We start from the raw sequence: 26,168 nt of genomic DNA, 5'->3' as shown, positions 1-26,168 counted from the left end.
ACAAACACACAAATGCATTCGCTATCTCTCCACGGATAAACAAAGCATCGGGACGTCCCTTTCAGGAACTGGACGACAGCATCGCCGCCACGGTATTAGTCTGAATGCGAGGCCAGCGGGAATAATTCCTCTATTTTTGTCCAAGCGATCTAGCAACGAGACAGGACACCGAGGCGACGCTTGGCTGTGTCAAAATGACACATTCAACTCATCCATAATGAAAGTAGCTGTCCAATTACATATATCTTTCATGTATGAAATCATGCATGGCTCTTTTTACCGCGAGGCCACGGAGAGCCGGCACAAAGGGAGCGACCCCGGCCGCAGTGCACTACATCCCTAGTAAATAAGAAGTGTGATAATCTGCATTTCATGTATTTTTGTACATCACGGGCTCTGTGATATGCAGAAATCCGTGCCTCGCAGAGAAAGAGACTATGACCAAGAGAGATAAAGGGAATTGCTTCTCCCATCCTCTGTTTAGAATTGTAAATATGGCGTATAGGCATTGCTGCTGTCCAATTACATATATCTTTCATGTATGAAATCATGCATGGCTCTTTTTACCGCGAGGCCACGGAGAGCCGGCACAAAGGGAGCGACCCCGGCCGCAGTGCACTACATCCCTCATGCAGAGCGGGGTCTGGTGCCGGAGCCCTGGGCTAAGAGCACTGTTCCATTAGCGCTCTCGGATGGAGGGGAAAAAGGAGGAGGATGGGTGGAGGGAAGGAGGGGGAGATTGGCTCTCCTGATGGGGGCGTTCACCGCTTATGACTTCTGCTGACTTACATTTGTCCTGTTGTGAGCGTGCATGACCCCTCAAACCCTATACCTTTGACGTAGCCCATTTCGAAGTCGCTAATTAGTTTAACAGAGTTGATTTTTTTCTTAATGCTTTGAAGTGTTGTGTTTTTTACTTTATTTTATTTTTTTGGCTAATAATATATGAGCGAGATGCACGAAAAGCTTCAGTGCTCCATCTGTTAGGTTATTTATTTATTTGCTTTCTCTTTCCCCACAAATGACAGCTCCCCGCTGAGTACTAATGTGAAATGACCTAAATTTGGCAAAATTACTTTGAACTTTTCAAACAAAGGCCCTGCTCTCTTCTCGGAACCTGGCTGATTCCCTGAGTGTCTTGCGTTCTGCCTCCTTGGCCGTCTGTTTTTCTTTTTAAATGCTTAATTCTATAAACACTATTTACTTTCATTCAGGGTTACACCGAGAGCAGCGAATACCATCATTTTGAACAGCTAAAGAGCATGTGTGTCTGTCATGTTAGCAAAACAAAAATATCACTGCTTAACATTTACACGCGAATATGCTAGTCACCCAGGCAGCACTGTGTGGCTGTTTTGTAACTACACTGTGCAATGTTTGTAGAATGAACCGAAAATCTACTCATTGTGAAAACGTCTAAGTTAACTGATTTTATTTGAATCAAAGCAATTATTTAATCATCTCTAAAAACACTGATGAAAGTTTTTTTTATTAAAAGTCAGATCAGACATAAAAAGGCAACGACCGCAGGTGAAATGGTCAGGGGAACACTAAAAACTAAATCAGTATTCATATTCAAGGTGAGAAATTTGTTCATCATAGACGTGCAAAAATTACTCTCATGCTAGGAACAAGCATTAAAAGAATATTCTGGGTTAATACAAGTTAAGCTCAATCGACAGCATTTATGGCATTATGTTGATTACTGCAAAAAGTAATTTCGACTCGTCCCTCATTTAAAAAAAAGTTACAGTGAGACACTTTCAATGGAACTCATTTCTGAAAAGAATTTAAAAGCTGAAATGTGAAAGTTTATAAAAACAGCTACATTCATTCTACTGTCAAAACCAGTGTATTGTTTTAAATTCTTAGCATTTTATGGACATTTTAAAACATTGTAATGAAGTTGCAAAATTGGATCTACAGAATTGTTTAGTAAACAATTTAATAAACACATTAAAATAATCTTGCATACGTTGTCTTGTTTGTATTTTTTTAAGAAAAGGGAAGACAAGTCCAAATTATTTTTTGCGGTTTTTGTGTTAGTTCAACTTGTATTGAACTCAGAATATTCCTGCAGCACAGGCTAACTTGCATTATGTAGACGAAAATATGCAACGATTACATGTATCTGTACATCTGTACACTCTTTCTTTCCTGTCAATCAATCTATCTATCTCCTTCTCAGTCGCTTTCCAGGATTTCCCTGCACCTAAGCATCTTTGAGCCAAACAAATTCAATCAGCACACATTCCCTCTAATCCTACAGCAGCAGACAGGTGATTGAGTCTTCAAACCCGGGAAGCCTTTATCTACAGTGGGCTCTCCTGTAGGCCCAGCATGGAGGAGAAGCCGCCTATGTGGGTGTGGACGCAGGGAGTCCATCTGGGCTTCAAAAGCCCCCGAGGAGCTTTGGGGGTGTTGCCAGCAGGAAAAGAAGTGACTTCACAGCCTTACCTGATGGGGTTTTTGGTTTCAGTTGCCACCGCTCGGAAGCCCTCTCTGACCGCGTCCTTCTTTTCAAGTGTCCGTTTGAAGTGGGCGCCAGAAAGGTCACAGCCCTTGCAGTCACAGCAGGTTTGGTGCAATGGCAGGTGGATGGCCGTAATCTATCGCTAGTGCTAAAGCTATCAGTTTTTTTTTTTTTTTTGGTCTGTTGGTATATTCGAAAGTAAAGAGGAATGTAAAGCTTTCAGATCCAGTCCCTTGGCAAGGGCTTGGGATGATGTAGTCCTATAATTCCAGGTATTTCCAGTTTTTTTTCAAAGCTACGAGACCCGGTTATGCGATTTGGTTTGAAGCATCCACAGTCGGTGGAAAAGCCTTTCGGAGTGATAGCGCCACCTAGGGATAAGAAGAAAAAAACATGCTATTAACATTTACAGCAAAAGTTCTTTCATGCGACCGAACAAAGGATGAAACAAGAAACACATTTAATAGATTCTCACAGAGACGTATAAACACACACTTTGCCTTTTATAAAGCAGAGCTGAGAGGAGGTGAGGCCATTGTTAGTTATGCTCCATAAGTGAGTGCAGATTTTTCGCTTTGCTTGCTCGTTGCCCCTGAGAAAGAGCCGGCTAAATCTCTTTCAGGAGGGGAGGACACAGAACAATATGGCTTCTATCAAGTCTTTTGAATTCTGTAATAAGCTGTTTTAGAGAACGGAAAATTAATATATAATTATTTTTATTACTGCTGCAGGACAAAACCGTATGATTTTCCAGATTACATTAAGTAATAAATGCATTTCTTTGAGTAATTTTTCCTCTTGTGGCATTAGGGGCTCTTTCTCTCCATGAAAAAAAAGAAGAAGAAGAAGAAGAAAAAAAAACTGAAATTTTCCGGAGAAACTTAATTTCCCCCATAACCAGAACAAGACATATTCCTGTAATAACATGCATAATTGTGCACTCTGCGGAAGATCTCTCATACACAACAACAAAGCCACTTAGACAGTACATATTTATTCACATGTCAGTTCCAACATTGAAAGAGAAAAAAGGAGGAGGGAAAAGCAAAGGGGAACGCCACATGGGGCTGGGATAGAAAGCAGAGTAAATGTGTCTATCATAGGCTACGGCTCTGACAGCTCTCGCCTGTGCTGCTTGGGCTTCAGTTGAGGGAATAAAGGACAGAGAAGGAGACAGACTGTGATTTCTGAACGGTCCCCCTGGAGTCTCTTCTATTTGGCAACATTTTTATGATTATTTTTACCTCTGTGGATAGAGCAGGGTTAAAGATGTTGTTTAATTGTTCCCAAGAGCTCTTATTAAGTTGTTGATGAGGAGCTCCAGGGAGAGGCACTTAAAACTGCAACAAAAACAAGCAGTCAAGGCAGGAAAGCTGGTGAGGGGACGAAGGAGGAGGTGCTGAGGGGGTTCCGAGATGGATGATGAATGGATGGGGTGTGGAGGTCTGAACTTTTTCGATGCCGGTTTATGTCTACGCTCACCGGTCCGTCTCTGCGCCAGGGCCATGACCGCTATAGACAATGACGGGGACCAGTATTTGCCAATAATTAGAAACGGCCAAATTGTCCCCCTCAGTATTTGATATTATTGATACTGCTCTGTTTGTTGTTTGGATGACAAAAAGTTTTAGGCTGGTCTGCCTCAGTGCTTGTCGTAAGAGTAGGAGGTGTATAACAGTGCTTGTCAATGTCAAAAATTGAGATGGCCAGTTAAATGAAAGAAGGCTGGCTTTACGGTTCGCTTCAGTTTTAATGGTGAAAGAGCATGAGGTATTATAAGGTATAATGATAGAAATGTTAAACAACCAACGGTAATATGCAGTGATGCAAACTACTCAACTTTTTGCCATTTTGAATTGAAAATATAGGTTATAATCTATGTGATTCATGAAATTCATGACTAAATGTGAGCAAGAAGAAAAATGAATGGAGACATTTTCAACATGTTAGGTATTAAGAGTTCAAGAGTGCATATTTTAATATTTATATTAAAATTGATATATTTACATTTTAATCATGACAACTCTCTGAAGATTTTAGCATGGTGATGGATATGACAATGTTAATGTATTTGGTCTTGGCGGAATAGATCGCTGCTGCTGAATTGCTGCTGCTGTTGGTTATTGCTGTAGTTGTAGATTATTGCTGCTGCTGCAAGCAAGTACAGGAACTTGCTACTGCAATGCATATGGCGATACGTTGCCGTGAGTATTAAAGACATAATGCTGCTGCACAAATAGCATATAAAATAACCCGTAGCAGATCTATACAGGTGGAGCGTTTCAGAGAAACTCTGAAAGCGCGCTGCAGGAATCTCAAGTGAATGCAAGCCAGCCATATAAATGCAAGGCAGTAAGCTCATTGGCTGCATATGCAGCATGAACCAATCAGCTTGTGCCAAGTCGTTTAACTCTCTGAATATCATCAGTTACGTTAACAACCCATCAGCCTGCGCCATCTAGAGTTTCATGACTAAACTATATATTTATATCAAACTGATTACATTTATATCAAATAAATTCTAATTCTAGATGGTGATTTTTTTCCCCCTTCTTTATTCCGTAAGTCATATTACATCATTTAATTCCTTGAAAAAAGAATAATATAAAGGTCCCTCCATGTTCAAGACAAGGTCTGCTGCTCTGCGCAGAGGCCGGCAGACAGGAAGTGATGTAAATGGAATGACTAACTGTTAGTCTGGTCAATGATATATGGGGAAACCTGTCTGAAAACAGTCAGTTTTGAAATTCCTTTTGTTCACACTGCTATTACAGAAATTATACTCTACACCTATACTCTAAATATACAATGAATCAATATTGCAACATGATGAGAAAGGTCTGGCTGCAATAAGACAAACTATTATAGCATACTATCCTGGTTGGACAACACTAAATGTTTCTAGTGCAGTTCAGTGGCATGGGTGCCATTCCTCCCCATTCACACCTTCTCCACCGGGCAGACTGTGGCCTTACGCTGGGCGGAGCAGCGGGACGGAGTGGATCTGGATCAATACCCCAGCCTGCAGCGCAGCAGGGCCGCGGGCCATCCCTGACCTGGGCTATTGATCAGCCGCTCCTCGGCTGCCAATAGCAATGTGCTAGATGTGACACAGGGGCTGAGAGCAGACAGGCGGCTGAGGGATGGGGGAATGTGTATCGCCAGTGGCAGCCCCACAGCACAGTGAAGATAAAAGTCAATTCCACTTAACCAAATCACTGACAACTAAATAGTTAGTGGACGGAGGAATGTGCAAGGTCTCAGGTGGTGGCAGCTGGCTGCATGGATGACTGGGAAGCTGGGATTCCCAGGATTCCCCTCACCTGCACTGGGCAAGCCCTAAATATGGGTGTGTACCACATGACCAGGTCTAACCTGAATAAACTGCAATAAATAAAAATACATATATACATAGTCCTTATACATGTGTAACACAAGCAATGCAAGACCAACAAAAACACTTCCATCGAATGATAAACTACAGCCATTTAACAGGCCAACACATTTATTAGAATTTATTTTATGTACTGTATACTTTATTGTATTTAATTAATGCAATAATTTTCTGATAGAAATAGCTACTTGATATAAATAAAAAATTGCATTAAATTTAAATGTAAATTATTTTAAATATTAAATTAAATTAAATAACTAGGACATATTTAAATGCAAAATTTAGTGCTAAATTATTTGGACATTGTTTTAATGTCACACATCACACAGATTAAAGATCTGTTTATGTTGTGTACAGCACTCCCAGGCAGCCCGTCTAATCTATCTTCCAGGCAGCCATTAGCAGTCCATATCAGAGTAGTTTACATGTCACTTTACTGCTCCACTGCCTGTTCATTGCCATTCTGTAGCCAATGGCCCGCTTGTCCATTCAACACCTATCTAAGGCTTCATATCTCTTCCTTTAATTACTGACTGACAGGAAGACAATACTGAACACTTCATTACAGAATCAGCCAAATGACCAGCCACCACAGCCCAAGTCTCTCTGGTCAGTCTGACACACAATGCCTAGATCAGCAAAGGTCAGTCACCCTGAATTTATCAGCCAGGGGTTGACCGAACCCAGCCAGGTCATCGTACAGCAGGGGCAGTGACCTTGGCCGACTGCTTACATCACGTATTGATCCAGTCGTTTATGTCAAGGCCACACTAATCACCAATAGCAGAGTCTCCAAAGGACAGTTAAATACCAGTGGATGTGTCTGTGACTGAGATTAGAGAGAGAAGACACAGCAAAAAAGGATCTGCACGTTTTTGTTTTTGCTATGAAAATGGCTCAACTTTAAAAAAGTACTTGCTTGTTGTAAATAATGTGGTCACATTAGCAAAATTTTGGAAAAAAGATTTATGGACAAAAAGGTCCATTCACAAAAAAAAAAAGCCACTTTCAAACCCAGCAGCTTTATGTTGGTCAACATGGTGAATTTGTGACCAACTGAACCTGATGCGAAATCTGCATTAGGAAGTTTTTCGTTCTCAAGCAAAATTCCAGATTCCTATTAAAATGGCTGGAGATTTTGCCTATGAAAATTCCTCGAACAACAGTAAATGTGACCACACTGAAATTAAACAGCTTAAAGGGAATGTTTGATCTTTCTGGAATGATTTACTCATGTCTCTCCAAACCTGTATGACTTTCTAACTTTCTGTCTAGTAAGCCTTTTCAGTGCAATCAGCTAAACAATTATATTAAAATGATATTAATATTAATATATTCACATGACCTTTCCACTTGTTTGTGATTATGAGATAAAACTTTAAAATAAGTTTAAACTCACAAAACTGGCAATTTCTCAGCAATTTCTACTTGATAATATATTTTAGAGCTTGATATAACTAGAAAAATATATACTAATTAAAGAAATTTCCATTACTTTTTCAGGATTTTGTAGTTTTCCAGGTCTTTTTACCTTATATATCCAGGTTTTACAAGACTGTGGGAATCCTGGTTTCTTTCATAAAAAAATGATAGTTGTTGAGGAAACTAATTGAAATAAGAAATACAATTTTTTGCTGAGGCCCCCTAGTGGGCCCGACCCCTTTAAATAACGACCTGTTTGTCTCCAAAGCATTGGGACGTTTCGTATGGGCTGCACTGTAAGAAAAATCAGTAGAAAAATGGAAAAGGTACTAGTCATTTTTGAAAACTGCCAGTTTACGGACATTTCTCTTTAACCCTAAAACACAACACAATTCAATGCATTCTTCAGAATATGGGACAGACACTTGAGAAAAGTCCTACAGAATACAGATAAATTCTTTCAATATCGACAAAACACACTTTTAGAATGTACTTCCCATTCACCTCAATTGCATGGAAAAGAGTGACTCAGTACAGTACAGTATTCAACATTTCTCCTTTTATGTTCCATAGAAGAAAGAAAGTTATGATGGGTTTAGTAAATAATGCCAGATATTCCAGATTTATTTACTTTTTATGTATGAACTATCACTGTAAGTACAGCCATATGTCAGATATCAAACTTATTAACACTGACATCCAATGTCCTATTAAATTCCCGGAGACTGCGTCCCTCTGAAACCAGCTGAGTTAAAGGGACACAGCAGTAATCAGCACCTGAACAAATCAGTGTTAGATACTCTCATAAACCTAAACTGTTTGCAAGATTAAGTAGCTGCTTCTGTGTAGACCCGGGTTCAATAGTGTGCAAGAGAGCGCTTCAGAGAAAGTTTCAGTACAAATGCATGTGTATTTGTGTAAGAGAACTTGTGAAAAACCCGTTTCCCTGTGTGTTAGCGTAGCACAGTGCCAGCTGCTCTTCAGATCTCTTTCTCGCTCGGCATCGCTCGCATTAAATGACAATAAAGGTCGGGAATCTGCGGAGCAGGAGAGACGAGCAGCCATTTCAACCCTTCTTGCTTTATTATGCTTTGTTCTGTTTAATCAAAAAAGTGATGCATACAGATAACCCCTTTTTAAAAAAGACCTGATAAACAGAAACGATTGCATCTCTAAATAATAGATGATATCCTGGCTTCATACAGACACGTATATAACGGGAAAATAATTGAAGACAACAATGTCCTATAAGAGACCCACTTGAGCAATGCTGATTCAGAAAGCTTCCTGACTTCAAACGCTCTGTCATAAAGTATGGATAATCCCTTAAGAAAGGCGTGCGTCTGTTTACAATTTTCTTCTAATTAAGGCTACAGAATATGGCGATCTTTGTTCAAATTGATGCGTGTTGGTTGGATTTTGGCAGAAAACTGTACCATTGGAAAAGTGTGTGTTTGTGGGGGGGTTACGAAGTAACGAAGTAAACAATAACACCCTAATACAATCTCAGCGTCTGAATAAATATTCTTGCATCTGTCTACACATGACACACTTTCAGACAGGAAAACAGGTTTTCAAAATAACAAATTAACCAAGTCTTTTTTTTTAAACAATAATCCCAGTTTTAGAAAGTAATCCCAATGGTCTACGTGAATCCAAGATGATCTCAGACACTGTATCAAAATGAAGTTTTGACCTCAATTTGTCTCGACTTCCCTCAAAATCTGGGCACTTTCTTATCTTTGTCGTGTGTGAATTTAAATCGGTTATGGAACAAATAAATCAGAGCAACAAAGAGCAAAACAGCCCTGAAATAAGCTCCAGAAGGAAAATGGGACAATTACGTTTGGACACATCCCTCATAATTTTCCCTTTAAAGGACATGTCACATGTCAGTGGCTGGATATCAACAACAGTTTAAAGAGATATGAACGAGGCGATCCCGTCAGAGCCACGTTATGGTTTATTTGAGTGTTCTTGAGAGAAAGCTGTGAAAACATTACTGCATACTGTAGACTACATGGATCATGGATAACTTCTATACAGACAGATGTGAAAATATCAACAGCGTACAATTGATGTAAAAAAAAAAATGAAGCTGACTGATGACTGATATCAGGTCTCTAATCAACATAGATATTTTAAATAGTGGACATTCAATAGCAGTTTTTAATGACATATTTTAGACTTTAACTTTGCATATTTACTTACATCCTTACATCCTAATATTATTTCCATTGGTGCCCTCCAAATAAAGGATCAAGAACAACTTACAAGCATATAAGTCCTAATACGTGTGGATTGGACCACAAAACTGTGTTGCAATGCAAAATACAAACAATATATTAGAAAATTTGATTTGAAAGAGATTAAACATTGTCAATGTTAAAGCAAGTGCTTTCAAATTCTACTAAAATTCAAATTCATTTGAAATTTGATAGCAGATTAGGAAGATGCAGACATGTACAAGTTATGTGAAATCATAAAAACAAATATTAACAAAACAAAAGAATACAATGCATTTGGTTCCCTTGGAAAATACTGACGTTAATTTCACTTTATATTATAATGCGATTTTAATCACAGTTTTGTTTATACTTGTACAATAAGCAATTTTTGTTTATTTGTGACTTGACGGAAACTAGACAAAAATTAGGCAGATTCTAACATATAACTAGGTATGGTGACATCTTCAAAAATCAACAACAAAGCAATAAAATGCAAACGAAACTCAGACTACATTAAATATGAGTAATATTTAAATACGATTTTAATGACCTTTTCATTTACTTTCGCACAATAAAAATTTTAGTACTGTTCATTTGTAACTTGATACTTGATAGAAACTAAAATAAGTTGCTAATGTGGACAGGTTATGTGACCCCCTCAAAAATAATAAACAAAACAATAAACTATTTTAATGATAGATAATAGATAGTATATTGGAGTATATATTTTTGCAACCATTTTGTGAAAAAAAAAAAAAAACACTTTTTGGTGCACCATGAAGCCCATCAAAAACACATTTGAAAGCATTCCTTGGTTGGGTTGAAAGGCAGATAAAGGCTTAAGATAAGGAATTAAGAGTAAGATTATTGGTGACATTTGTGAGACAGTGGTCCATGTGTCTGTGTGGTGGAGATTTGAGGATTAAAATAAGCTGACCCTTCATATTTAGTGCCATATGTGCCAATCCCTCCGAGAGTTGTCATGACAGAACTGACTATATCAACATGCTAAATCAGTGCTTTTCTCTTAAAAGGACACATTTTCTGCCCTGCGTTTTACTTTGTCTTCACAACCTGGCAACCATTTGTAGACACTCTTTTTTTACACTACGGAAAAGCGCTGGTGATCTGAAAACTTTGACAAACATGTAAGTTGGAGCAATTTCTATTGAGATATTCTGCTCAAATGAAAGTGCAATACAGCCAGTCTGTGTTTCTTCAAACAGTCATTTGTGCTGTTTGCGACAAATTCTGCCATCAAAACCTTCTCAGTGACGAAGTGTAATAAATCCAAACATGAATATATTGTTTGTGACTGAGGCTGCTGAATAAATGCACTAATGCAACCTCTGTGCCACAATACAAAAAAAACAAACAATTTGTGTTGTTGTTTTAATAGAAATACATGAATATCATTTGGAATTACTGGAATTAATTATTTGGAATTATCAGTTTTCATAATTTACAGAGTGCGTATATTTAATAAATCCTATACAATGATAATAAATCAGCAAACTCGATAAGGTTAAATTTACCATGTGCACGCTTATAGGTGACAGTGCAATAATTCAGATGCAATTTCTCAAATGACAACAATTATAATCAGTAATTATGATATAATTGTGAGCACCATAATTGTGATTATAAGTTTTACCTTTACGCAAATGTGATTAAGTTTTAATTGACTGAAACTAGACTAAAATTCCTAGACTTCTAGTTAACTAAAACTTGGCTAAACAAAAAACAGGATAGGTTGACTAAATATGATAAAACCTAAAAAGGACATATGACACAGGACTAAGACTGAATAAAAAAAAATGAAAAACAAATTTGATGAGCATCATTGTGCACCAAAAAGATGATAAAAAGAGATATGGGTTTGCTCACAAAATGGTTGTGACAAAATATACTCCAGTGTCTGTCATTAAAAATCCTATTTGAATATTAGAAAGTAATATCAATATATTCCAAGTTAACCCATATTTAATGTAGTCTGAGTTGCTTTTGCATGTATTGTTTTGTTTATAATCTTTGAGGATGTCATAATTTACCCATGTTGGAACCTATTTTTCTTTTTTTAGTTAATTGTAATTAAAATCCACACTGCCACTGATATCAGTAGGAAAAACATTGACATACAATTTGATAATGGACACTTCCTGTGGCTTCGCATGAAATCATATTAACGGCCAACAACTCCAGGACGGTCTTTGAAGTTAGGAGGCAATTTCGAGCCGTGTGGATTACAGAGCATAAAGCAGGGTTTATTTTTACAACCTCCATTATTTCAAATTGTAAATATTCAAATCCTGGAATAAAACCCCTGGCTAAGTGAAGACAATCTGCGGAAAACAACATAGCACACCTCAAATAGTCTTCTTTGAAAACAAAATTATTATGAAGATTAACGGCGAATTCTATGCAATGAGATGTGTGTGTGTGTATGTGTTTGCGGACAGTGCTGCAGCAAGCTGGAGAGTTTTCTTTGTGTGTTCTCGATTCGTTGTTGTCTTTATTTGTTTGAGTGTTTTGACATTATTTTGCATGCGCTGCTCTTGGCTGGAATTAATATTTTGGTGGGCTTGAATATTAATCTGGCATCAGAGCTGGGATTAGAGCACTATTGTTCCTTTACAGCTGAGCCCCCATAGCGAGATGACAAACACAAAGACAATTTTCCCTGCTCTGCTCTGCATCTACAGATAACAGTCAGACCCTTCGCCCTCCATCCTTCTCTTCCTCTCTCTCACTTCGGCAGAGGAAGGGTGGTGGAACTTTCCATGGTAAATTTGCACGGCAATTGTGCCCTTAAACCATGCTGCTTCCCCCAGCTTATACTGTGCATTTTACAGAGTTTATCAAAGAATACAATGGGGTTATGCTTGAACCATTCTTCTCCAGGCAAGAACAGTAATTTAAATGCACCAGTGCTACTGAAGGGAGCCGAAGTGGCGTGTTTTTCTGCTGGAAATTTAGGGGCGAAATGAAAACGCGTTACAGAAACGTGCCGCATTACGACGTTGACCTTTCCTGTTCGTATACTCTACAAACAGCTGTGAACCTCCTTCCTCTGGGCTCTTTGTACATCAGACGGCTGGACCGGTACAGGCGCGCCATGCTGCAATAAAATATTCTTGCTCTCTGCGTCTCACTTTTTCTCTCTCGTGTGCTTCCCAGACAAACAGAAAAGCACGAACGCACGTGTTCCGTCTCGCACAAATACTCAGAAAAGGAATAAATACACATGCAAAGCATACACTACATTCTGTCTGACTCTAAACACATGCAAACTGCTTCTTTCCACACATACACACACCTGCACACAGTCAAACTGAGGGGTGTTGAATTTTATATTTTAAAATTTGACAATTTATTTTTTATAAATGACATAATTTTAGATATATCTTAATAATATTGCAAATTATATCTTACATCAGCATAACAACTTGGGAAAAAGTAAAAATAAAAAAGGGAGAAAAGTTAAATAAAAATGGTCATGAATTTCATAATTTCGTAGTATTTGGTATGTCTGCGTTTTACTTTAATGACACTCGAACTGCATGAAAATCCATACGTTTATATAAAACCCGATGATCAGATTATCTAGCATAATTTGAGAGGTTTTGCTTTAGTGGAAGAAAAGAAGGAATTCAGATGATCAGTGTCACAAATTGGAGTTCAAAAATCTCACTTGGCAGAATCTTAATTTTGCATGAATTCTGATGAAGCTTGTGGTCTTAAATAAATGCATACATACCTAAACACATACCATATATTCTGTGTGGTCTCAGGTTTTTAGACCCCACTGTACATACATGAAAAAGCTGAAATATACAGTACAGACTTCTACACACAATACTTTGGTTCACAGAAAATGACATGGGAGTGTATGTAGCTGACAGACCCTTGATTTAAAACCTCTTAAATAGCAAGAGTCTACATGCAAGTCTATTCTTACGCCACGTATTATAACACAACGGCTCACTTTCCATCTTTGCCCATGTTAAGGCCCATGCAGCACTTTCTCAAGATGCATGTCAGAGAACAGCTCAGCCCATTGGATGATCATAGAAGTTCTGTCAGGGAATTGTCAATTCAAATGGGAACACTACGTGTCTTTAGTTCTGATGCACGTCTACATGTGTGACCTAGAGGCACTGTGCTACTTGAGCATTAGCAAGCACTTATCAGAAACAGCAGGAGGGGTGGAGAGAGATGGGAAAGAGGTGGAGAAAAACGCAGAGAAATCAATGAGAAAGCAAGAGTAATATGACAAACGACATATGAAAAGCATAAAAAGGAATATTTAAACACACATACACACACAATAATATTAAATAAATTACAATAATAAATTGGCCCGTCTGTGCCATGGCCTGCTGGTTAGTGCATGTCCCTCAGATGTTTTGAGCCATTGTGCTCATGACCACAAATTAAATCCTGCATGTGTTGTGTCCTGTTTCTACCTACAACATCCTGTTTCATTATGACTCTATCTATAATAAAAAAGACAAAATAAATAAATACATAAATTCTCATGTTTTATATGTAGTTCTGTTCTGTCTGTCTATACATATATATATATATATATATATATATATATATATATATATATACTTATAGACAGAGCTGAACTAAAGTGAGTGACGCATGGCTAATCAATGAAATGGGTGTTTATGCATCAATCCGCCTCAATCCTCCCAGATTGGAAGGGGCTAATGGGAAATCAATAACGGAGGGATATGTTCATGAATGAACTGAATAACGCAAAGGGAGAAGGGAAGAGAGGAAAAGAGTGAGTCTGAATAAGGGGAGGGAGGAGTAGATAGAGCCCATGTATCCTATGATAGCTACAGACTTCCCAGATGTTATATGTCACTCACGAGAAGACTCCTGCTGACCAGATGTAAATGTGAAGAACATGCCGTATTCCTACATTAACAGAAGTCAAGTGTGAAAATATTCATCATACATGCACACACAAAAAAGTATTTAACCCCCCCCCAAACAAGAGGTAATCTTAACATTTAGGATTTAAACTATAATTTAAAAATGCCATGATACAAACAAATAATCCTGCATTTCTAATTTCAAAATTTATTTTAGATTTAATCTGCATTCATATTTTAGTATGTTACAATATATACGTAAACCACCAAATGAACCTACAGCAAAGCCTGAAGCTCAGGCCTAGGAAGTTTGAAGTAAAGCCTAGCCCAAGTGTAACTTTCCAATTTGCTTCAAAACTGCAAAGCTTCACGGTCTTCGCTTATGCCTATTCATTAACTTCTTAATCACTATGACAGCTGTTTATAGCATCTCTGCTAAGAGGCAGGAAATTATCAATTTATTTATTTACTGTTAACAAAGGCCCTCCGCGTCATGTAAAAATAAATAAACACGAGGATGATAAGGCCGGGAGAAACACAATGCCTTTAATTTGTGCAAAGCTACTTTGGGCTGATTTTTTATTTTTTTTAACCAAAACTAGCTAAGTGGATTGAGAAAAAGAGTTAACCACTTTTGTCATTTGCCGAAGTGACGAATCTGCTTTTCCTTTGTATTTCCCCTTAAATGCATGTTCTGTTTCTCTCTGATAAGTTATGTTGTCTAAAAACATCCATGCTTCTCCAGCGCTTTGTTCGTCAGAGGAACTTCATACCCAGGGATTTACTAAACACAATTCATCAAAGTGGAACAGCAGTGTTTTTCTCCCTGCTTTCCTAATCCCTTTTTGCCGCAGATGAGAGATTTGCTGTTCAGACTCATTAAGATTAGAACGTTTTTGCCAGAGTTATTTAAGAATGCAAAGTTCCCGCCGAAGACCGCACAGAGTTCACGGAGAAGGGAAATCTCATGTGTTCTTTCACATCGTGACCATCACGGCTCGCATTTCCACGCTCTGTGTCGAGGATTGAGCGCTAGCTAGTGAACCGACTCTCAGAAACACTGAACTCATTAGGACTGACAGCAAATTATCCATTTGTCTGACAGCGGAGTTGAATTACAAAGTTCAAGGCAAACAATGGGTGAATCAACATTTCAAGAAACAGCTCAAATTGTGATAATTGAAACAGCTACAGAGCATGTATCATATGTACGGCTGGCGGCCGGGGGAAAAGGGTGCAGCGCGTGTTTGTTTTGGCGGCTTGAGTGTCAGAGTTTTGGCTGGGAGAGCTTGTGTTTTGTTTAGGAATGTAGGGTTCTTTGAGAGAGCTGAAGTAGTGGTTTTGGCATGGGAGGCTGAAGTCCTATAACTAAAGAAGCAGAGGTCTTTGGCACAAAAGACTGAAATCTCTCTTCCTGCTGTAATAATCCTCCGAACACGTGTTATTTTTATTCATTTATACATATATATTTTCCATGATATGAAAAGGATTTTTTTGACCTAAGCAGGCGATGCTCTTTGAACAGGCTAAGAGGTTTTGTGTGGAAGTCCCTTGGCTTGGTGGTACTATTTCGATCAAAAGAACGGTGGTTTAGGATTGAGAAAGTAGTGGTGAAATAAAAAGTGCCTGAGGGGCCGTTCACACAGAATATGTTCTTGCATTCCGTCAGCACTATTTGTTTAATTGTTGGTCTACGTAAAAAGGCGCTAGATGAACGGCTTTGGTTGTTACGCTACATCTCACAGTTTTTATTTTTTTCAGCATCTCACACCATGCTTTTAACAGGGTGCATAAAGTTAAACATTGTAAAAATTTCAAAAAAAATTTTGAGATGCAGTGCATCAGTTTCTGTTTCAAAACAATGAGATTTGAATGAATGAATCTGAGTGCAGGACAGCATATTACAATACGGACAAACATATTCATTTTTGCATATGAACAAGCAACAATATATGGAAAACAGAGTTATTATAGTAAAAAAAAAACAACAACACTTGAAATAAATTAAACATTAACTGAAAATAAAATAAAATAAAATAATAAAATAAAATAAAAAGTTCCCATGGAAACATTTTGCATTTTTGTTTAGTTAAACTTGAAGTTCTAAAATAAAGCAATAAGCCCCAAGAAGCCGTGGTTTACGGTGAATTTATAACAGCTAAGGGGCATTGTTAGGCACGACGTGAAGCGGAGATGCGAAACCCCCTTAGCTGTTATAAATTCACTGTAAACCACGGCTTCACGGGGCTTATTACTTTTAATAAAACGGTTATTCCATATACGCAGTAAGGTTTCACAGAATAAAACAGAGCAAATAAAGTGTAATGATATAAATAAAAACAGTATTCTTCCACCAAACAATGTAGTTCCTCAGAAACAGTTGTGGTTCCAACAAAGTGGTTGCCGAGCAACACACAGAAGTAAACAAAGGTGTATGTTTGTAGAGTAATTTACAACAGCTTCGAACGCGGCTCAACCAATCAGAATCAAGGACCGGAACTATCCGTTTAATAATAACTAAAACTAAATAAGCCAAAACGAATAAACAAAACAAAATAAAACTATATAGACATATTTAAAAAAGAGAAAAAACACACAACAAAATGACTAAAATTACCTTAAAGAAAAAAAAACAATGTAATTCAAAATATTAACAAAAATACTATAATAGTATAGCAATGATAATAAAATTACATTAATGGGAATTAATTTACCTACTGTATATATGGACCTTTTCAAATCTGTTGTACTTTTTAGCTGTTTTAATGCATCCTGTGTGAACAACCCATGAAACGACTACAGTATGTGCTTGATTTGGTTTTTAAAACATAATTTCCCAAATAATAACTGTATAAATCAGCTACAAAAATATCACTTAAAACAGGAAAATAATGGAAAAAGTCATGTTTCTGGGCCTTTTTTATAGGAATACTATGATACTCTTTAAAGTGCCTTGAACCACATATGTATACAACAGAAGTCTTGCCTACTCTAAAATGTAACATTTGATCTGTGGCATGATGGTATGAGGGGGGCAGCGGACGCATGGCATGTGGGCATTGGGGGGCTTGTGGTCTATTAGCATGTGAGCCGGGACAGGTTTTCAGAGGGGGTGGATTTTAGGGGGAGCAGTAGTTTTTTGGCTGCTCTTACGCTGCAGAGGGATTCATACTCCAGTGCTGTATGAACACACAGCTTCAGTCTCGGCAGCTTTCCCAAACTTTCCAACTCCAAGTGTCGCAATCTGGTTCCATTTTACAGCTGGCCTTGAGATTGTAACAGAGCCCCTTTCTCCCCCTCCCAAACCACATATTTAATCCCTTCGCTTATGTCAAACTTAATTACGGGACCTTGTACGAAGAAATAACAAGTGTGCCTTGTAGGAGAGGGAGCGCGGGGGTTTTCGTGAGGAAGAGAGAAAAATGGGGGTATGCAGAAAAAAAAATGTAAGGGCTAAAGGGAAGGACTGAAAATCTATCAAGACATAAAACGGAGGGTAGTAGTTAACAGAAAGGAAGAAAAAAGCAGACATGCGGTGGATTTGTTACAAAAACTCTGTTTAATACTAGAGAGTACAGCCAACAGAGCTGAAAAAAGCGAATAACCCAGTTTTGCTTTTCATATTATCTGGGATATCATTTATAAATCAAGTTCACATTTTGAAACGACCGACATATTTCACTAAAGCATAAAAAGAAAGACAAACTGACAAGGAAGGCACAATTGCCAGTAAAACAAAAAAAAAATCTGTAATAAATTATTCATGATTTAATTTATATTTCCATTACATATTTTGGATAATTATGAAGTATTTAAATTATATATATAATTAAACACAATCTAAATTATCATGAAATGCTTATTATTATAAAAAAAAATATTCAATTCTGTTGTTTTATTAGTTAAATAATTAATTAAATTAGTTAATTTTATTTATTTGACATTACAATTCAAATTTCACTTACTGTCATTTCAAATCAGCACCTTGCTGGGTGTGGCCCATTTAAATTCCAACTCATGAATTGAAAGGAAGCCAATTCCACATTTTGCCCAACCCTGCCATTGTAGTGCAGTCTCAGAGGGATTGGATGTTTATGACTAACACAGTGACAAAACCGCCTGTAGGAATATCGTGGCTTTAGTGCATAACATAACAAACCTTCAGAACTTTATTACCACTGGCTAACAGATTCATTTCCACCGTGTGTGTGTGTGTGTGTGTGTGTCTGTGTAAGTATTTACTATTCAGAAGTGGAACAGTCAAGAAGAGTGATGTTTAGTGTGTCAGTTTAAAACTATTACCTCAAATTCCAAAAAATGTGAGCTAAACCTGTCTCACACTGACACGGAAGACAGCGCTGTGAAGAGCAAGCCTTTGAAAGTCAAAATCAATTTTCAGTGGGGTAAAACAAACGCTTCATCTGAGTTCCACAAACCGGATTTCTAACACTTCTAAAAGCACATATTCATACAATCTTTATAAGGCAAAAACAGACTAAATGCAGTGTAAAACTGCTTTGAAAGAGAAGGATGCACCGTAGAGGCTGAGGTATAGAGGGATGAAACAGTCAGCAACTCTCCTCAGAGACACAACAGAGAGACAGACAATTACAGTCTCAAAGGAAGGCTGGAAGAAAGTCAAGAAGAAAGAGCTCTCCTCCTCTGCCGTCAGCCTCGACTTTGCTCTGGCCTGCTGTCCGTCCTCAGTGGCCTGGCTGAAGGGTTCCCAGGGTGGTCGAGCGGCCCAGGGCTGGGCTGAAGGAGACCAGATTCCCATGCCGTGGGCGGTGGGACTGGCGCGCCACCCGTAGTTATTTATAGGCGGCCTGCTCCAAAGGGCCAGGAGAGAGGGCATGATTGTTTTCCATTCCCCTGGCCCACTCACCCGGCCTCACACAAGGGTGGTAAATATATACCCAAACACTGGGAGCTTTGCAGAAGGGGGAGAGAGACGGGGAGAAAAAGAGAGCCAAAGACACGTAGAGAGGGACAGAGATGAGTGGGGAGTTCAGTCATGGCTCTTAGGAAAAGGTGTGCTTGACTTGGACTAGGTGACGTCTCAAAAACTTTGCCCAAGATGTTCTAAGAAGAATATTTTATGTTCATTGCGAGTGGCATGCTGTTGATTCCTTGAGAAAAACAGCCAGTAAACAAGCCTGCCAAATAGTCAAGCCTAAATGCATAAATGTTAACGCATTGAAGTTGTTTACAGAAATATTTAGGAAAAACAAATCTGTCACTGTTTGCAACTTTTATTTTCCAAAAAAAAAATTTTTAATATGTATTCCTTGAGAAAAACAGCCAGTAAACAAGCCTGCCAAATAGTCAAGCCTAAATGCATAAATGTTAACGCATTGAAGTTGTTTACAGAAATATTTAGGAAAAACAAATCTGTCACTGTTTGCAACTTTTATTTTCCAAAAAAAAAATTTTTAATATGTTTTTTTTTTTTTTTTTAAGTCTTTTGTTTTTTATACAACAATAGCTCAGAGACCATAAGCTTTCAAGCTATAAATCTGAAAAAAAAAACACTAAAAGCATCATAAAAGAGGTGACTTGTGCACTCTATTTTGTGCTCTATATTATAAACCATGTGATAGCTGCTGCTCTGCAAAAAGAAAAGAAAAGAAAAGAAAAGAAAAGAAGAGAAAAGAAAAAATGCCAATCATAAATATAGTGTTTGATATGATGGACATCCTATACCAAATTTGGTCCGCTCCTCACAGAAAGCTACAGTATCGTATGGCTTCAGAAGACTTGGAAATTTACATTCATTTTACATTTTTTAATTTATACGAACTACTTTTATGGTGCTTTTATAGACAGGCATGGTTATTGTACTGTCGTTGAGACATTTTATGGAAAAGAGCTTTGTGAACATTCTTTAAAAATTCTCCTTTTCTGTTCTACAAGAAAAAAGGGGTAATTAATAGCAGTATGCACCATATGTCAACTGATTGATCGCTTGTATCATCGCCCTGCTCTAATCTGCTAAATGCAACTTGAGGATATTTAGATATTATAAACATTGACATCAGGATATTCTGTAAAACAGCTTTGAAAAAAAAAAAAGTGTATTGTGAAAAGCACTACTTAAATAAATTTGACTTATTTAGACATGATTAAATGTAGTCATGATTTGTGACCAGCAAAAATCTGTTTAACAGAGCATTTAAGCAGCAGGGATTGAATGAAGACAGAAAAAAAAATGAAGGAACAGAAATTAAGAAAGAGGATGAGGGATGGAGGGAATAAGAGCGAAAATGAGACCACAATTCCTCCGGCCCAGGGACGCCAAGACTCGGCACAACTCTGGTCCTGAACACCCCCAGCAGGCAAGACCTGGCTCGGCTCAGCGTAGATCCGTTAAGCATGCAGCCCCGCCAGGCCCAATCTACACGGGACCCGGGTCACCAGAGCAGCCTGGAGCAGTGGCCTCTGGGCCCCTACTGCAACTGATGTCTGAGAGAGTCTGCCAGGATCCAAACATCAGCCCCTGCCCTCCCCCTTTCTCCTTTTCTCATTTTCTCTCTTTCTTCTTCTCCTCCCAAGCATGGGAATTCCAGAGTGACATTATTACTATGATCAAAACAGACCCTATAAATACCAAAAGCTATGATGAATATAACAGCAATTACAGAGGCACCGATAATTAGAGCAGGAGGAGAGGCAGAGATGGAGAAGCAAGCATTGATGTGCACTGTTTTTGTGTTTAAGGGGGTCTCTGAATGTATGAGAAATTAGGGTGGGTGAAGAAATGCTGCTGATGGTATTGCTCTCAATCAGAGCCTGAGGGAGCATATACTCTTGCCTTTTGCTCTATCGCACCGCTCGCTCTCTTTGTCTCTATTCTTGCATCTTAAAAAAGGCATCAAGCATCTGCTTTTGTAATGATCACTTAGCCAACAAACAATTAATGGTCTTCCTTCGCAGATGCTCCTGCAGAAAAAAAAAAAGTAGACAGCAGGGGCCAGGAACCTGTCCCAGCGGAGACCCAGTGAACTTACAGCTGCCTCTCCTACTCTCTGCTTTTTCCTCTTTCAAGCCAGACGTCCATTTCCCTCTGTTTCTTACTTTCACCCTCTTGCTCTCTTTCGTTCCCTCTCTCTCCTCCTCTCTGGCCCGTCCGCGAAAGCATTGCGTCACCAGGATTCCAGAGCACTGGCATCTGTTTTTTTACGCTTGTGGGAAAATAGCAGCTCATGTTTCCTAAGATGCTTCTCACATTCCTCACCCCGTCTCCAGATCACACGGGCCCAATGAGTGGACCGCACCAGGAGCGCAAACACAGCGGAACGGTTTGATAAAGTATGGAGTTTTTCTAGCAGAGAGAGAGAGCACATACCAAATTGTTTTTTTACACGTATGTTTGTTTTCTCTGTTCAACAGGGTTGTCAAGGTGATATCTAGGACACCAAATAATTGCATATCCATGTAGTGACATTTTTTTCCACAAAGTTACATAATACTCTCTCATAAAAGTCTTAAATATTAATTTGTATAATCAGTATTCACTGAGGTCATTTGCATTCTGGATGCAACCCAAAGGTCAGTGGCTTGAACGTTTTAAAGGCAGTTTTAAACCATAATAGAACTAACACAGAGGTGGAAAATTTCTACTTGAATGTCAGTATTAAATCGATTATTTATGGTAACAACTGGCCAAACTGTTTCTGTTTAATTTGATACAACAACTATAAAAGTCAAAAAGATCAAAATTTAAGTAGAAAGATTATGTATTAACAGTAGAAGTAGAATACATTTTTTGGCAGTGACTGAAAATTTTGCATTGACCCGTTGTGATAATGAATCAGCTACTGGATATCAATGGCTGTGCTGTAAATGTTTGAAGTGGGCAAGGAAAATCCGTTTGAAAGTGGGCATCACTATGTCCTATTCACTCTGAAGGGCAGAGATATTATAGTACTTTGAAGGGTACAGGATATTGCTGTCTCACATATGCGGCCATTTGAAACACTCTACATGAAGCCATACATCACTACTTCTTTTGAAATGGAATGCTGTCTTAATAACATAACAGTAAAAATGAATGCACAGTTGAGTCATGATTGGCTGATTGGTTGTTTCCTCCAGAACAACCAATTGCTCTTTCTTTCTATCTATGCAAACATATTTATTTCCACCCAGACGTGGTCCCTCCTCCACCCCAGCACCACCTGTCTAGATCTGCTATGGAAGTTTCCTCCTAATTTACCCGTGCACCATATCTGTAATTCTGAGTAGGTTTCAGCAGTAACGTTTGCTCATGCCAACTGCAGCAGTGCAGCATATCTAGTCTGCAAAGATCAAGCAGGTGCTTGGTGGATGGATGCTCCAAAATGCAACTTAGTAGGGCCGGAGACTTACAGGGGGGCCTGTGAATTTAAGCTACGGCACTGCCTTTGAGTGGCATCCCCTTCCTCCAGTGCTCTGCAAAAAAATGTGCAAAACCTATACCTTAAAGGGTACAACACCTTGTCTGTGGGGCAATACCCTTAAAAGCCTTATATATAAAATACCTTATATATAAAAAATACCTTATCTACCCCTAAAAGATGCATATTAGTACTTTAGAGTAGTAATGTACCCTTAAGGCACTTCTTTAGGGGTAAATAATGTACAAAGACGTCTCTTTGAAGCCCCTAAAAAATTCTTATGTTCAAATTAAAGCTTGAACACCTTTCCCTCCTTTGTCACTCATGTACTTACTGGGCAGTTTTCAGGCCTGGGGTACCACCATTACAGGCCTACCTCAATCATATCTCCCACCCACCAACTGCCTCTGTACAGCCTAGCGAGGACCATCTCCTGAGCTTAACTCTGCAAAATTCGACGCTTTACAAGGCGCCATCCTTCTAAATCTTTAATGGCGGGGGGTTGAGTAGGTTCAATTAGGAGTTGTAGTCTTCAGGGTCTGAAGACTGGAGGGGTGAGGGTGGGCAAGAGCTTCTTGCATGGACACAGGATGTGAGGAGAGGGGGAATAGTCATCAATTAGTGCCAATGAATCTTAACCGCACTAATGACTGCTGGGTCCACGTCTAGCGGTCTGCTGGTGTCTGCTGGGATGGCGGGGGGTACAGTCCTCATGTACATCTCTGGACGTCACAGACTGGCCTGAGGCGATATGCTAAGCCCTCCCCCATATCACACACACTTACTCATTTACCCCCTTGTCATCACACCAATTGAGGGATACAAGCTGCATTGAGATTCAATGCATATCCATTCCACGCCACAACCATCCCCGCAAGAAACATTATTTCATTTAATATATTATGCATTCAGCTTGAAAAAGTCTGTGAGCCAGTGTGGCATGTGATAATGTGTGTGTGTGTGGGAGAAAAACTGAATTTCCATCTTAGGTCAAGTGCTTTGGCAACCATGTGGCTACACCATGTTTGGGGGTTGCAGCTGATTACAGTAGGTATATATACATTCAGTGTAATAAAATAAATAGTTATAGTCTTTGTTTCTGACTGGTCAATACAGCATTGCAGCGGTGTTAAAATACATGATATAGTAACAGCAAACCATTCTTATTGTTGCACAGAAATGCTCTGTTATGTCAGGGTCAGGGACTATATTTTAGTCAAAGGATGCCACTTAAAGTATTTGTTTTGTAAAATAAATAAATAAATAAATAAGCAAGCTTAAAATAACAAAATAAATAAAAAATAAAAATGTGCAAAAATATTAACTTTTTATAATATTTAAAAACCTTACTATATTATCTTGCACAATATTGCATTTCTGCATTTCATGTATTGTTTAATTAATAATGATAGAGCCTTAAAGAAGTCAAAATAGAATATTTTTGATCATCATGTCTCATTAAACATTTTTTTTTATTTTGGTCAAGGTAATGTACACATGTAAGCCACAGTTATAACATATCAAAGTATTCTGCTAGTGCAGTTATTTTGCTGGTGGCTTGGTATTTTATCCAAGTGGTATTTGGTATTTTATCCAAGTTTATATTTTATCTAATGCAATGAAATTTGTTAACTAAATGGGATTGAACTTTTGGAACCACTTCATCTGTGATTTATATAGTGAACTCCAACAGCACTGTGAAAGCAAGACTAGATATCCAGTCCCAAACAGTTGGATGAGCATGTGTGAATGAGTGCGAGTTTGCGCTTGCATGCCTACTGGTTTTCCCGCAGCAGCCTGGGCCCGGAGACAGCTTTGCTCCAGATGTCAGTTGAACAATTTTTGTTTGTTCATGTGTCCTGCTTTATGAACCCTTCCTCAGAGAGGGTTCCCGTTTTCCGCCCAAGTCTTCAAGTGGCTCAATTAGAACACAAGACAGCCCTTGTCTTTGCCAAACTGGAATCAATTTAGAAAAGCAACCATTTCACCTCAGATTAAGACATCCAGTGTCTGTTCTTTGGCACACTGACCTTTGCTAGGCTCTAGTCTCGTTCTATGGGGACCGGCTTGCGAGATGATGCGCTTCCCTAATTAAAGGCCTTGACGTCAAACTCCCAGAACTGCCCGAGTGACTTATATTTGAACCCCTAGCCACAGGTCAGCAGAAGTCTTTCAGGAATCACATTGCTGTTTGGTCTGTCCAACTCTTTTCTCTAACAGTCTTGTTCCTTGTAAATTCCATTGATTCTCTCGTGCTCCTATTAACCTATTTCTCTCATACACAAGCACCCACACACTACATTTTAGTTTGAATTTTGGACACCAGCCACATGCGGCCAGTTGGCACCAGACGTTATCTGCTAGAGGCTTTGAATGCGGTTGAGCCACATCAGGCACTGGCTTCCTTTGACTCCCTCTTCAGACAGGCCATGGAGGCCAGAACACTAACAAACAAACACTTTTACTGATCATTGGTGGCAAGATCAGACCTGTAAGACTGCCTCCCGCAGAGAGACTGAGAAGAAAGACAGGCGATGGCTTCACACAGCGCCTTGTAGCCTCGGACAGTAGCTTGGACACAGCTAATAGACAGGGCGACCGGTGAAGAGGTACCTCTACATGTTCAACTGAATCCTCTGGCCTTTTATACACACTTGTTTGGTTGTGCTAGGAATGCGCTCCGCCTGACCCCAGGGCACTCATCCAATCAGCTCACTATCTCCTGAAAGGGCCTCCATAATAGTAACATTTTTCCACCTCGTCAATAAGTGGTGAAAGCCACCCTCCACCCGCTACTTGACCATTTAACTTCTTCGTGAAAAAGCCCTTTCTTTCTTCCTCCCTCTATTTCTCGCTGAAATCAATAAAAGTGGAGCGAAGAATAAGGCAGATCCAGAACTCACATTAAGCGGAGCGAGAGAGAAAGAGAGCGAGAAAAATAGACCAAGGGACAGAGTTGTGGCTTCCATAGGCCTCTATACAGCACAGTCCACAAAAGCATATTATCATCAACACTTATTTACTATTCAGCACACCCCGAGGACAAATTTACACCCACAAACACACACTAATGCACAGATTTATGACTCATACCATTCATATACGGTAAATACACATGCTATACATATGTATGCCTATATATGCAATGAAAAAAAAAACATTCTTTACTATCTCAATATTTTCTCCTGGACTGCAATGAGATTAAATGTAAAGAAAATGGAGACTATAACTTTAAGCAAGTCTTCAACTTCTTAGACGTTTCTGTGGAGACAAAGACTTGAGTAATCTATAACCCACTCTCATGAGAAGTCATAATCATTTATACAAACTTAACCATAAAGTCCAACCCCTAAACCTAACCATAACTAAACATCATGAACTACAATA

General features: G+C 38.7%; 1 protein-coding gene across 1 annotated transcript in view; it reads right to left on the bottom strand.

Annotated features, from left to right (window-relative positions):
* LOC107738341 (zinc finger homeobox protein 3-like) overlaps positions 1-26,168 on the bottom strand; it is a 235,323-nt gene that overhangs the window by 159,908 nt on the left and 49,247 nt on the right. Inside the window, exon 4 of the mRNA XM_016550084.1 lies at positions 2,458-2,844. The gene's annotated coding sequence lies outside the window, so the exon portion shown is untranslated. The remainder of the gene's footprint in view (positions 1-2,457; positions 2,845-26,168) is intronic.

This window comes from Sinocyclocheilus rhinocerous, unplaced genomic scaffold, assembly GCF_001515625.1.
Source record: "Sinocyclocheilus rhinocerous isolate Xijiao unplaced genomic scaffold, SAMN03320098_v1.1 scaffold1065, whole genome shotgun sequence".
In the NCBI taxonomy this organism is placed as follows: Eukaryota; Metazoa; Chordata; class Actinopteri; order Cypriniformes; family Cyprinidae; genus Sinocyclocheilus; species Sinocyclocheilus rhinocerous.
This window is presented reverse-complemented; position numbering and strand designations above follow the sequence as displayed.